A 14,611-nucleotide genomic window follows, 5' to 3' on the forward strand; every position below is an offset into this window, starting at 1 on the left:
AACAATGGTACATGCCTATAATTTCAGTACCAGGAGATTGAAGCTAGAAGATAGTGTTTGGGGCCAGAATTTGAGCTATATAGTCAAAGCCTATCCCAAAAAGAAAAAAAAATGAAAAAAGAAAAGAAAAAAAGGAAAAAAAGAAAGATGAAAGGAGAGAGAAAGGGAGGGAGAGAAGAAGAAAAAAATGAATGGAGGAAGCCATCAAAACCAGAAAAAGGAAAATTACAGTATAATAAGCAATACCTACCCACATTAGATTACTGGGAGTATTTAATGAGAAAGTCAATGTTACAATATCTAGCACCTTTGATAAACTCCAGGAATACTGGCCATTCGTGGAAGTGACTTACATTCAGGTTTTCTTGGACCTTGAAATGTGGCCACTGTATACAAAGGTAAACATTTTCAAATTCACTCTGGGTTGTAGGCATTTAGATTTTTCTTTATCTTTGAAATAGGTTCAAGACAACATTGCCATGTGAAGACTGAATACACACACACACACACAAACACACACAAACACACACAAGCTGGGTGCTAGGGGCGCACGCCTGTAATCCTAGCTACTCACGAGGCTAAGATCTGAGAATTATGGTCCAAAACCAGTCCAGGCAGGAAAGTCTGTGAGACTCTTATCTCCAATTAACTACCAGAAAACTGGAAGTGGCACTGTGGCTCAAAGTGGTAGAATGTTAGCCTTGAGCAAAACTGCTCAGGGACAGTGCCCAGGCTCCAAGTTCAAGCTCCATGTACAACAACAACAAAAGATACACACACACACACACACACACACACACACATATATATGTGTGTGTGTGTATACATATATATGTCTGTGTGTGTATTATATTTAATAAAGAATGTGAGTATATTTGCCTTTTAAAAATCTTTGACATGTCTAAAGTTTAGCTCTCAACCTTCCAGGATGCTTAAATAAAATCTGAGTTTTCATAAAACTAAAGTTTTCTTTGAGTCTGCTTTGGGGCTGCCTGAATGAGGTCTCTTGGTAATTGACCTTTTGTCGACCCAAATAGACTTTACTCTTCCTACCTATCACCACCCCGTGGCAGAAGTACAGGATCCTAAGGAGCTTCACAGGGAGTTATGACAAAAAGCAGCCAAGTGTATGTAATGATACCCAGGGACATGGGAGTTTGGAGTGCACAGAAGGCAGGAGGAACTTTAGGCAAGGCAATTTTGTGTCCAGCTGTGTCCAATGGGCCTTCCCAGAGAGCTTGGCAAGCACCCTATTGCCACTTGCTGCTAGATAATTGGGGTCACACTCAAAGGGAAACACGTTTTCTTTTTGTGATGTTGCCTTACAAAAATTGAATGTTCTGAGTAAAATAATGTTCCACCAGTTAATTTTTTAAAATACTACCCAGTGTTATACAAGTAGGTGTGGGACACACAAGGTTTGGAATGGAAGAAGTACTGAGATGTGAAATTATATTCGTAAGGGCTATTCTTCACCACTCTCATTTGCAATAACCAGGAATTAAGGTTCCGAACCACATTTGTTAAAGGTTGCCTAGGCCACAGAATACAAGAAAGATGCATTTCTCAAAGAAAACTTTAGTGTTGACCCAGAATTAGAATATGCTTTTGCAAAAGAAAATGTTTATCAAGTCTGCCATTTTTTTAAAATGAGCCAATTTGTTTCTTTCTAAGAAGTTACAAAACTCCACTGTGACTAGGTTTAACAAACGCATCGAACAAAATGAAATGATTTTGAAAGGGAACACACCTGCATGAAATTATTTCGTTCTCATTTTCACACTGAATATATATATATATGTATATATATATATATATATATATATATACCTTACTTCCATGACTTAAAAAAATCACATGTAGATGCCTTTACTATTGACTATTGTTTTTACTGATTAACACCTAATTTGTTGAGAATTATCTTACTGGATTGGCAGATTACACTTCAGTGTGGCTCTCACTAAAATATTTCATAAGATTCCTTAGTAGTCTTAAATAAGATGTTCTATTTTAGAACCTGTAGGTTGAAGAAATAGTTGAAACAAGTATTTGTAGTACATTCATCTCAATATCTTCCGATGAAATTGTATAATTGGCAAAATTTTTACACATTAACAACTGGGCCTCAAAATATTCCCGGGCTACAAAAGTTAGGGATTCACCTGATAATTTTGTTCCCTTAGTATGTATTATGCTTTTGATAGAGAAAAAAAAAATGTCATACCAGTTGCCCTTTTAGGACTTTTCTAAGGAGTAAAGGAGCAAGAATAGCACTCCTGCCATCTCTAGTGCCCTCTCTTAGCATCTGCCACGAGAGAACAACACTGATGTCATTTCAGCCTCCACTGGCAGTGTTATGCACAGGTAATATCTAAGCTTTTACGTAGACTTTGAGGCCGACTATGGTGATATGTGTTCTCACAGCCTATGTAGTGTCATTTTAGTGATCTTGCTACAAATCATCAGACACTATATCTGGGAAATGTGAGATAAATAATAGTAAATTGAAAAACTGCTGTTACAATAACATGAGACTAGGAAAAGGAGCTTTTGAGGAATACAAACCCTTTTACATCTAGCTCTAGGTAAATTTTCTACTTGTGGAGCACCAATTCATTGATCTTCTGTACTAGTTGACATTTTCTAGGTCTTTTGCTTGTTGTAGCAAATAAAATCCTACTTAGTCTTTTTGGAAGTTTACAACATGTCTTTATTGATTTGAATTTTTATTCTTCACTGTAATTTACCTCAGTTTAAATTTCCCTTGGGTGTGTTCATGTTTGTGAGGAAGCCATATAAAGTGGAACATATAAGGAAAATTGATTTTTAATATATTTTTATTATCTGAGTAGATGTACAAAAAAGTTGCCATTCAAAGTGATTTATGGATATAATGCATCTTGATCAATGTCACCCCTTTCATTATTCTTCTCCATCCCTCCAACCCCACATCTTCCCTCACTTTTCTTAATTCTGTGTGGTATGCATTGAATTTCATAAATGTTTTCTTCCCCTCTTCATTCATCTACACCCCTTCCCTGAGCCTCATCACTTTCAATAATCTGTGTCCTGGTGTATATTTTATAAGACTGTGAGCTTTTCTAAAGGACTTACACCATTTGAGTTCTCCACTGAATCTACCATATTTTGGTTAATATGCACCCTTGGACACCATCCCAAAATGCTTATATATGTGTTTATATACCAAGTCTTGCTTCTACATATGAAAACAAAATTCATCCTGTGTCTCTTCAGTCTTAACTTATTTCAATTTACATCACTTCCCTAATCTTTTAAATGCAGTCATTTCAGGGAGTATGACCTGTGATGTTTCATTTGCATTTTTCTGATCTGTAATGGTGTTAAAAATCTTTTCATGTGCTTGTATTACATTTGTATATCTTTTCTAGGGACATATCTGTTCTTCTCCTTGGCCTATTTTTAGACTTTGTTATTTTGATGTACAGAGGGGCTACAATTACATATGTAAAGTAGTGAGTACATTTCTTGTCATACTTGTTACCCCTCCCCTCATTTTTCTCCCACCTTTACTCCACCACCCCCCCCACCCAGGTACAGTTAATTTACAACACTTTTCTTGTGAGTAGCGCTGTTGCATTGGTTTGCTCTAAGAATTACTGACCAATCTGAGAGTATACAGATTCACCTTTAGGTTTTCTTCTCAGTGCTTTATATATTTAAATTTACTTGTGTTATACATTTATATCTTTATTGTATCTTGGGTTAATTTTGCATATGATATGAAACAAGGATTCAGTTGCATCCTATCTGTACAATAATTAATACATTTTTTTACTCTTACTTTTTTTTCATTCTGGCCCTTTCCATGGTATCATATGAACTTTTGGATTGTTTTCCTATCTTAGTGAAGAATGATGCTGGGGTTTTGATGAGAATTGAATTTGTAGATTGCTTTGGGCAATATCACCTTTTTGACACAATTAATTCTGCTAATCCAGGGGCACAAAAGGTCTTTCCACTTTCTTATATCTTCTTCAATTTCCTTCTTCAAATTTTTATAGTTTTCATTGTAGACATCCTTCACATCCTTGGTTATGTTGATTTCTAGGTATTGTTTTGCTTTCTTTCTCAATCTTTTCATTGCTGGTATACAGAAAACCTACTGAATTTTGTGGATTGATTTTATACCCTGCTATTTGAAAATTTTTTTAATTAGCTCTTGCAGCTTTGGGGAGGAATCTACAGGGTCCTTTAAATATAGAGTACTGTCATCTGCAAATAGGGATAATTTTACTTTTTCCTTTATTTGGTTCTTTGATGTTTTGCTCTTACTTCATTGCTCTTGCTAGGAATTCTAATACTTCATTGAATCTATTTTTCACGCCAGTACTAGGACTTGAACGCATAGCCTGGGCTCTTTCCCTTAGCTTTTTCACTCAAAATTAACACCCAATCACAGGAGCCATAGCTTCACACTGAGATTCAATCTCATCCAAATGAGAATGGCCATCATCATAAATACAAACAATAACAGATGCTGGCCCAGAGGTGGGTGATAAGAACCCCCCCCCACACACACACTACACACACTGTTGGTGGAAAAGTACACTTACTCAACCATTCTGGAAAGCAGTGTGGAGGTTTCTCCAAAAATTAAACAAAATTACCATACAATCCAGTAATTTCACTTTTGGACATTTAACCAAAAGATTATAAACCAGGACACAGTAAAGCCACCTGCTTGTCCATGTTCATCATAGCCAAGGTGTAAAATCAGCTCAGATGCCCAGCAATGAATGAATGGATAAAGAAAATGTGGTGTGCATATGCAATGGACATTTACTTGTGCATTAGAAAGAATGATATTGCATCAAGGTGAATGAAGTACAGAGGATTTACAGTTACATACACTAGGTAGTGAGTACACTTCTTGCCCAACTTGTTACCCCTCCCTCATTTTTCTCCCACGTTCCCTCCTTCCCAAAACCCCCTCAGATTATACAGTTTACAACACATTGTCTTGTAAACTGTTGCATTGGTTTGTCATTTACCCTTTGTCTCACCATTTTAATGTTCCCTTCCCTTCCCTAATTCATACAGGCATATACAACATACCCAGGTTACTAGAGTCAAATGCAGTGACAACAGGTGCTAAATCATAATGAAAGTGGACAGAAGAAAAAAAGAAAAAGTATATAGAAACAAGTGGTTTATCATTGATGCTGTTATTTTCTTTTTTTATTTTATTTATTTATTTATTTGTCAAACTGATATACAGAGCGGTTACAGTTTCATACGTTAGGCATTGGATACATTTCTTGTACTCTTTGTTACCTCCCCCCTCATTCCCCTCTCCCCTCCCTCCCATTAGTTGTTCAGTAGATTTACACTAAACAGTTTTGCGAGTATTGCTTTTGTAGTTGTTTGTCTTTTTTTACCCTGTGTCTCTCGATTTGGGTATTCCCTTTCAGTTTCCTAGTTCTAATACCTGTATACACGGTTTCCAATGTACTCAGATAAGATACAGAGATAGTGCAGGTATTTTCAAAGTACAGTTTATTTTTTTTTCAAATTTTTATTATCAAACTGATGTACAGAGAGGTTACAGTTTCATACGTTAGGCATTGGATACATTCCTTATACTGTTTGTTACCTTGTCCCTCATGCCCCCTCCCTCCCCCCTTTCCCTCCCCCCCCCGGAGATGTTCAGTTCACTTACACCAAACAGTTTTGCAAGTATTGCTTTTGTAGTTGTTTCTCTTTTTTTACCCTGTGTCTCTCAAATTTGGTATTCCCTTTGAATTTCCTACTTCCAATACCAGTGAACACGGTTTCCAGTATACTCAGATAAGATTACAGAGATAGTGTAGGTACAACCACAGGAAGGTGATACAAGAACATCATCAATAATAGAAACTACACATACACATAGGACATTGAAAGTAGTTACAACTGTGATATAACAATTGTTTCCATAACATGGAGTTCATTTCACTTAGCATCATCTTATGTGTTCATAAGGGTGCCTCATCTCTAAAATATATGCAGAACTAAAAAAATTACCTTCTTCCAAAACAAAACCGCAAAGAACCAATAGCCCCCTCATCAAGTGGGATAAAGACTTACAAAGAAACTTCTCTGATGAGGAAATGAGAATGGCCAATAGACATATGAAAAAATGCTCTACATCACTGGCCATAAAGGAAATGCAAATCAAAACAACATTGAGATTCCATCTCACCTCAGCAAGAATGTCATATATCAAGAAAACTAATAATAACAATTGTTGGAGGGGATGTGGCCAAAAGGGAACCCTACTTCATTGTTGGTGGGAATGTAAATTGGTTCAGCCACTCTGGCAAGCAGTATGGAGATTCCTCAGAAGGCTCAATATAGAACTCCCCTATAACCCAGCAGCCCCACTCTTGGGTATCTATCCAAAAGACCACAAACAAAATCACAGTAATGCCACCAGCACAACAATGTTCATCGCAGCACAATTTGTCATAGCGAGAATCTGGAACCAACCCAGATGCCCCTCCATAGACGAATGGATCAGGAAAATGTGGTACATATACACAATGGAATTTTATGCCTCTATCAGAAAGAATGACATTGTTCCATTTGTAAGGAAATGGAAGGACTTGGAAAAAGTTATCCTAAGTGAAGTGAGCCAGACCCAAAGAAACATGGACTCTATGGCCTCCCTTATTGGGAATAATTAGTACAGGTTTAGGCAAGTCATAGCAGAGCATCACAAGGCCCAAAGTACAGTTTATTTGATGAATGCAGACACTTCAGGCAGAATTGAGGTTGATTGGGGTGCTGTCCATGGTGCTGACCACCTTCCTCTCATCAGTTTGAGGAAAGGTAACGTGACCTACCTGCTTGCAAGCAAATAAAATGTTCTAACCTTAAGTATATTCATCATTTTATGGGAGGAAAGGCCATGATGAATTCTTATTTTCTCTTTTTGCTAAATTAAAGAGTAGCAAATGATCTCTAAGCTTTTATCTAGCAACAAAAAATTATAAGCTAATGTAAAAAGTGCTTATAAAAATTCCTTCTATTGGGCTGTAATACAGCCAAATTAAAGCCTTTTCAAGATGAAGGATATGACAAGAAAAGCACTCTACCTAACAGGAGTTTCCCAAGAGCTTCTAGAACAACTTAGTGTGTAAGTTTCTCCCAGTGGTGTTTGATAACTGCATTTCTCAGGAATCACTTTCTTCATGAGGGAAGTAAAGTGGTGGTATTTTTCATGACTATTTGAAAAAGTGAAGTTGGAATTTGAGTTGAGAAAGCCAGTTAAAATAATTTGAACTTTTGAACTTCCTGATCAGATAATTATTCTTGAAATTCTGCATAATACCAGAGAATTAATGCCACTTAAGGTGTTGAATTTTAGAGGAATTCCATCATCACATACATTTTGATTGTTTAGTAAAACATGATGATAATTTAAGAAGACAAGACGGCACCTAGAGATGATAAGATCAAATATAAACAGAAGCTTCTCTGAAGCAGGAATATGTATGTATTTGGAAAATGAATTTGTTTTTTTCTACTTGGAAATGTTTGTGATTAATGTAAGATATCTGTTGTATCTCCACTCCAGATTCCACTCTTGAAGATCTTTACAATCAACTGCTCACTAGACATAATCCACTTGAATGTTCCATAGGCCCTGTTTTGAGATATTCAGAATAAAACTCACCAGCTCAGCCTTATTTTGCCACCAAATTGGTCCTTTATCATAGTTTCCTATATTTATTTTATTTTAACTATTCTTTAAGCCATTTTAATAATCATAAAATGAGTATGTTCCTTGCAGTCTGCCATCTCTTGTGCCACATATCCTCACTAGTTAATCTTCCATATTATCTCCTGAACCTATCTCTGTTCTTCACTGTCACTGACCTTTAGAGCTCGCCATAGTTTCTCCTATTTAGTCACTCTGTGACTATCTACTCGTGGAGCATGTGTGTGTGTGTGTGTGTGTGTGTGTGTGTGTGTGTGTGTGTACATGTGCACTGGTCCTGGGCTTTGAACTCAGGCCTGTGAGCTGTCCTGAGCTTTTTTGTCCCTCAAAACTAGTACTCTACCACCTGAGCCACAGTCTCTTCTGGCTTTTTCATGATTAATTAGAGATAAGAGCTTCATGGACTTTCTTTTCTAGTCTGGCTTCCAACTGTAATCCTCAAAGCCCAACCAGTCCACCTTTTAATTCATTAACACTAGAGGGAATTTCCTTAAAAACAACTTTTATTGTGTCATGTATTTACCTAAAACAATTCACTGAGATTCTATAGTTCTTAGAGTAAAATCCTTAACCTGATTTATAGGACCTACAAGACCTTGACCCTGCTTAGTACACTAGCTGCTGTGGCTCTCACTGTTACTAGTGACTAAGCAAGTTCAACCCTCTTTAGTGTCAGTAAAAGACAGCAATTAGAATATCATGCTGTCAGATTTTACAATAGCCCAAGACAATTATAAAAACCAATAGTCTAAGACAATCATCCTTTCTGTGGAGAGACAGTCACCAGCAGAGGCACACTTAGTTGATTTTCTCATGCTACAACTGCAGTCATGTAGATCTTCCTACTTTATAGTGTCCACAATATCCATAGTTACCCTGTGCGTTCTTTACCCGAGAGTGTGAAAAGAAACCATATAATCAAATGCTTGAACTTTGTGTTTGTCTCTAGTTCACTAAGCGAATTCTAGCTGTATCCTTAGTTTACTCTGTTTAAATCCTAAAACATCTCAGTCCCCTTCTTTGTATTCTGTCCTGTTAGTAATCTGCCTAATATATCTGTATTCAGATATATTATTAACCAGGAATGCTGAAACTATTGACTTGATGCATTAAATAGTATTTTGATTATGGTAACACATGAGATATTTCTAGCATTGCAAGAACCACCTGCAGAATTTCTAGAAAGTCTTGTCTCCCATATTCCCAATTGACCCAACATTCCTAAAACAACAGACTTTCTTGTGATATTATCTGTTGCTCACCATTATCTCTTTCTTACCTATGGATCAAGCAGAGCAAATATCCCCCAAGTTCTTATTTTTCCATGCTTTCTGTACTACTCTGTATCTTAGTACATTTTTTTGTTTCTAGTAATAGAATGATAGAAAATTAGGTCATGTTTAATAAGCAGAGGGTTTATTTTGGCTCAGAGTTCTGAAAGTACAATGTCAAGAGCCTGTTATTGGGTGTCCTGCTAGCAGAATCCTGAAGCTCATAACATGACGTGGAATATCACAGACACACACATGTCATTTGCCCTCTTCCTCTCTCTCTCTCTCCCTCTCCCCGCTCTTTCCTCCTCTCATAAAAACACAAGTGTTCAATCATGGAGTCTTCACCCTGATGACTTCATTTAATCATGATCACTGTACAAACTCCCATTTCTAATACCAGAATTTGGTTAAAATTCCATCCTCCTTTTACTCTTTTCTTTTTTCTTTCCCTTTTCATTCTTCTTTTTTCAGTGCTCAAGCTCAAACATAGGGCTTTGTGCTTGCTAAGTAGGTGCTTTACTGTTTGCTGCATGCCTTTGACCTTTTTTCCTTTGGTTATTTTTTTAGTTGGAGCCTCACTTTTTGCTCAGTTCCACCTGGATCATGATTGTCCTATTTATGCTTCCTTCTGGAGCTGGAAAGATAAGCACAGATGACCATGTCTAAATTTCTCTGTGGAGATGGTGGGGGTTATAATTATTTTTAACTGGGCTGGCCTGGAAGTATAATCATCCTGATCTCATCCTCTCACAGGGCTAAAATAACAGGTAGCTCACCATTGTGTCCAGCTATTGGTTGAGATGGGGTTGCATGAACATTTTGCTTAGGCTGGCCTCAAACTAGTATCCTTTTGTTCTCAGCCTCAATAGTAGCTTGGATTGCAGGTGTGAATCACTATGCCCAGCTTTATCCTCTTAATATTTCACAGTGGAATTGAACTTCAACAGGAGTTTTTGGGAGAGATAGGCCTTATGCAAAGCAATCTGGCTTCAGTATCAAAAAGCCAGATGCTGGGATAGACTTTAAACAGCAGAAATTTATTTCCCACAGTTCTAGAGCCTGGGACATCCCAGATCAAGGCACCAACAGATTCAGTATGTGGTAAGGGCCTACATGTTCAGAGTCAGTGATCGTTTCACTGGACCCTTTCATAGCAGAAGGAACAGGAGTGAAGTGTTGATCACTCTTGGCCCTCTTTTATAAAGACAGTCATTCCCCAAGGCCTTTGCTTTCCAAAACCATCACATTGGTAATTAGATTTCAACTTAGGAACTAAGGGTAAAACAGCATTCAGATCATAGCATAGTCTCTTCTGAAAAACATTGACATAAGAGATTGCCTCCAGACACTAGATTCTTCCTCTTCCTCTTTGCTTGGATCCCTTCCTCTAGGATATCTGTGTTAGGGATTTTCTTCTGCCTTCATAGCACCTATCCCCGCTTTCACACAGCACCCAACCTACTCTAGTGAGTTGTTTTGAGGGATGGGAGTTCCATAATGGAGCTCCATAATTGTCTTCCTATTTATTTTTTCATCCTCACAGCCTGCTTCTGTATGTGACATACTTAATGATTATTTGTTCATGAATGAATAGATTACTCCACTACTCATGTAATAATTGAGTCAATGAATGTATAATTCTGTGTGATTCATTAATGTTCTAAGAAATTGAAATTCTGTTTCCCGAAATTATACATTAGTTTCACTTCTGAAAGAGTCTGAATTACTTTTTGCTTAAGATGATCGCCACCCAATGTGATACTAAAGCTGTATTTCTGTGTAGTAAAATACAGAAGGCAATTGCCATGCCCTAAGAAAGTATCTAATGTGTAGGTTTTTAAAAAAATTGTTTGTAACAGTGATATGCAGGTTGGTTACAATTATATAAGTCAGGTAGTGAATATACTTCCTTTTGAACAGTGTCACTCCCTTCCTCATTCTCTCCTTGTTTTTTCTCTCCTGATTTTCTTGCCCCCAAAGTTCCAACATAGTGTTTAGTGAGTTTCACTGCTGAATTGGTTCTTTGTTTTTTCATAAGAAAAATAGCTCAAATCCCTTAGGACTTTCTCTTTTATATTGAATAATTGATGTTTATGCTTCTCTTGCCATTACAACATTAACTGCCATGTCATATCTGCCTTTGTCTCTACAAAACATATCTAGAGTTACTGTAAATCTATGGATGTTTATAGAAATTCCTAAGACAGTCTGATGCACATCTTGATTCTTGGTAATGTTTGACATCTACCTCTGCACCTAAGCTCTCCAAACCTTCCTTTCTTCATCTGCTAAAAGTAAGGATTTTGTGCTCGCCCCAGCAGCACATATATTAAAGTTGGAATGATACAGAGAAGACTGGCCTTTTCCCTGTACAAGGATGACACACAAATCTGTGAAGCATTCTATATTTTTTTCAAAAATTTTGTCAAAGTAGCAGGATATAAAATTAATCTTCAAAAATCAATGGCTTTTTTGTACACCAACAATATGAAGAGTGAGGATGAAATCAGGAAACTCCTTTGCAATAACCTCAAAAAATATAAAATACTTAGGAATAATCTTAACCAAAGGAGTGAAAGATCTCTATGGTGAAAAAATTTTTAAAAACCTGAAAAAGGAAATTGACGCAGAACTAAGGAAATGAAGAAAACCTCCCATGCTCCTGGATGGTGACGATTAACATTGTGAAAATGGCAATATTGCCAAAGGATATCTACAATTGCAATGAAATGCCAATCAATATCCCAACACCATTTTTGATGAAATAGAAGAAGGAATCCAAAAACAATAAAAGACCCCAAATAGCAAAAACAATCCTAAGCAGAAAGAACAGTGCTGGATGAATTTCAATAAAAAATTTCAAGCTGTATTAAAAAGCTATAGTAATAAAAAAAAAAAAAAAAAACAGCTTGGTATTGGCACAAGAACAGGCCTGAGGAACAATGGACTAGAACTGAAGACCCAGAAATGAACCCACAGACCTATAGCCACCTAATCTTTGATAAAGGAGCTAAAAGGATAGGAGGGGAGAAAGACAGCCTCTTCAACAAATGGTGCTAGCAAAATTGGTTAAACACCTTTAACAAACTAAAGCTAGATCCCAATGTATCACCCTGCACCAGAATCATTTTCAAATGGATAAAAGACCTCTAGGTAAAAGCAGATACCCTGAAAACATTGCAGGAAAGAATAGGATAAACAACAGGGCTCCTTGTCAAAGATCAAGAAACTTTCCTAATAAAGGCCCAGAAACACAGCAAATCAAAGTAAGGTTGGACAAATGAGATTGCATGAAATTGCAGAGCTTCTGCATGGCAAAGGACATATAGCATACAAGATAAGTAGAAAGCTTTCAGATCGGGAGAAGATCTTCACTGGCCATACAACACATAAGGGCCTCATATCTAAAACATACTTAGAACTCAAGAAATTAAATTCCTCCAAATCAAATCCTCAAAGAAATAACTGCCCCCCTTAATAAGTAGGCTAAAGCTTAAAGAGAGACTTCCATGAACAGGATATGAGAATGGCTAACAGACACATGAAGAAATGCTCAACATGTCTGGCCATAAAGAAATGCAAATCAAACAACATTGAGATCCTACCTCGCCCCAAAAAGAATGTCCATTATCAAGAAAATGAATAACAAGAGATGCTGGTGGGGATGTGGCCAAAAGGGAACCCTACTACACTGTTGGTGGGAGAGTAAACTTGTTCAACCACTCTGGAAAACAGTATGGTGGTTCCTTAAAAGGCTAAACAGAGAGCTCCCCTATGACCCAGTAAACCCACCTCTGGGCATTTACCCAAAGGAACACAAACAAGGGCACACCAAAGCTACCAGCACAACCATGTTCATAGCAGCATTATTTACCATTGCTAAAATATGGAACCAACCCAGATGTCCCTCAGTAGATGAATGGACCAAGAAAATGTGGTATATGTACACAGTGGAATTCTATTCTTCCATCAGAAAGAATGACATTGCCCCATTTGTAAGGAAGTGGAAAGACTTGGAAAAAATCATATTAAGTGAAGTGAGCCAGACCTGAAAAAACACAGATTCCAAGGTTTCCTTCACTGGTAATAATTAGCAAATATCTAGGATAGTCTACCAGAGGATCACAATAGCTCAATTACTTATGTTCACATAAGATGATGCTAAGTGAAATGAACTCCAAGATATGGAAACAAAGGCTTTTCGTTGTTGTTGTTGTTGTTTTTAATGTACTATGTGAATTTTTTTCTTTCCCATGTTTTATCGCATGTTGTTGCTGTATTTGATTTCAGTACCCTGGGTATTGTATATACATTTACCTGAATTAGGGAAGGGAAAGGGAACATCAAAATGGAGAGACAAAGGATAAAGGGTGAACCAATGCAACAGCAATATTCATAAAACAATGTGTTGGAAATTAACTGTACAACTTGTGGGCCGGAATTGAGGGGGAGCTAAGGTGGGAGAAAAATGAAGGAGGGGGTAACAAGTGTACTCATTACTTTAGGTATGTAACTGTAACCCCTCTCTACCTCACCTTGACAATAAAATTAAATTTCTAAAACAGAAATATACTCTTCCCTCCACTTATATAATTGTAACCCCTCTGTACATGACCTTTATAATAACAATAAAGGAAGTAAAAAGAAAAATAGGGATTCTGCTGGTAGAAAATTTTATAATGAAGGATTGTTATGAACTATTACACAAAGTATAATGTAAATATGGAAATCTGGACAGCGCTTGACAAGAAATACAATAAGCTAGAATGAAGATAAATCTAAGTTCCCATTGTGAAGAATTCTAGTGTGTCAAAAATGTTCATCACTGTCATAGGCCCATCAAGATGTGGACTTATATATGATAAAATAACTGGGAAAATAAATTAAAGAAACAATCTTTCTAAGTTTTATATTAATGGTATTTGAGTACAAAAAAGTAAAAGATTGAAATGTGCCATGCATTAGTGATTCACTCCTATAATCCTAGCTACTAAGGACGCTAAGATCTGAGGGTTGTGGTTCAAAAGTCTGTCAGACTCTTATCTCAGATTCACCAGCAATAAGCCAGAAGTGGAGCTGTGGTTTAAATGGTGGAATGCTGTCTTTGAGCAGCGTGGGACAGTATCCAGGCCCTAAGTTCAAGCCCAGGGCCAGCACAAAACAACAAAATTGGGATTCAAATAAAATATACTATAGAACAATTTACCAAGGCCTCAAATGTATGAGTTGCTCAATTTGTCTTATCATTATTTATTTTTCCTAAAATGAAAACGATTGAACAAATAGTATTCCCAGAATATGTACCCTTACAAGTGGTTTGCAAACTTGGAGACAGCTTACAGGAACTAAGACAAGTAAACCATGGTAAGACCTGTTAATTCCTAATTAAAATTCCATTGGGATGTTAATGTTGTATAACTCTGGAAATTATCCTTCCTTTTTGTCTGAAATAACACTGGAAATTAGCAAAGAAAAGGGCTCTCTAGCTGCAACATATTCAGGAAAGTCAAGATTCTAAATGTTTTAGGACTGAGAAAATAATTAGGAAAATTAATTTACTCTTAAACCATAGGCCTCAAATTTCCCAGTATAA

General features: G+C 36.8%; 1 protein-coding gene and 1 non-coding gene across 2 annotated transcripts in view; both read left to right on the forward strand.

The window, feature by feature from the left end:
* The window catches only part of St6galnac5 (ST6 N-acetylgalactosaminide alpha-2,6-sialyltransferase 5), a 170,224-nt gene that overhangs the window by 19,204 nt on the left and 136,409 nt on the right, over positions 1-14,611 (forward strand). The gene's annotated exons all lie outside the window — the stretch shown is intronic.
* LOC125355877 lies at positions 11,324-11,430 on the forward strand. The gene has a single exon (XR_007211798.1). It is a non-coding gene; the product is annotated as a U6 spliceosomal RNA (small nuclear RNA).

Source organism: Perognathus longimembris, chromosome 7, assembly GCF_023159225.1.
Source record: "Perognathus longimembris pacificus isolate PPM17 chromosome 7, ASM2315922v1, whole genome shotgun sequence".
Taxonomy (NCBI): Eukaryota; Metazoa; Chordata; class Mammalia; order Rodentia; family Heteromyidae; genus Perognathus; species Perognathus longimembris.